At 32.5% G+C, this 631-nt stretch overlaps 1 protein-coding gene across 1 annotated transcript in view; it reads right to left on the bottom strand.

Moving 5' to 3' along the window:
* The window catches only part of LOC106871286 (retinoic acid receptor RXR-alpha-B), a 17,080-nt gene that overhangs the window by 14,137 nt on the left and 2,312 nt on the right, over nucleotides 1-631 (bottom strand). The gene's annotated exons all lie outside the window — the stretch shown is intronic.

Here is a 631-nt window from a genome sequence, read left to right as displayed (position 1 = left end):
TATATATATATATATATATATATATATATATATATACATACACACACACATACTTATGTGGGTCACATGCACCCCAAAATAGAAAAAAAAAGCATTTCATACGGTGCACACAGATCTGCATATAAAGTTTATTGATACATATCCAGGATGGATGTGGGTGTGTGAGTAGTAAAAAAAAGTCGGTCACTGAGATCATTTTGGCTCGAAGCCTTTTCGATAACAACCACCGACCGGTAACATTAAACAAATAAAACGTAGAGTTTAGGACAAAATAATTTTGATACTAAATCATAAGTTGAAGACATTAACCCATTAACCATAAGCAACTTCCAGGCTTCCTATGTGTGTGCATGTATATACATATATATACACATACATTATATATACATATATCTTGAGACCTTCGTGCATAAGCATTTAGCGATAATAAAATATTATAAGCACTGTGTATTGAGTTCTACTTCTCTCGTTTGTGTAAACAAAGACAAATTCATAACTAAATGAACTGATAGACAGACAGATGGACCGATTGATAGGCAGACAGACAGACAAATAAGTAAACAGACGGATAGATAGATAGAGAGAGAGACAGATAAAAATAGATAGATAGATAGATAGATAGACAGACAGA

Source organism: Octopus bimaculoides, chromosome 20 (assembly GCF_001194135.2).
Source record: "Octopus bimaculoides isolate UCB-OBI-ISO-001 chromosome 20, ASM119413v2, whole genome shotgun sequence".
Taxonomy (NCBI): Eukaryota; Metazoa; Mollusca; class Cephalopoda; order Octopoda; family Octopodidae; genus Octopus; species Octopus bimaculoides.
The sequence above is the reverse complement of the archived record's forward strand: the minus strand, read 5'-3'. Positions and strand labels throughout refer to the sequence as shown.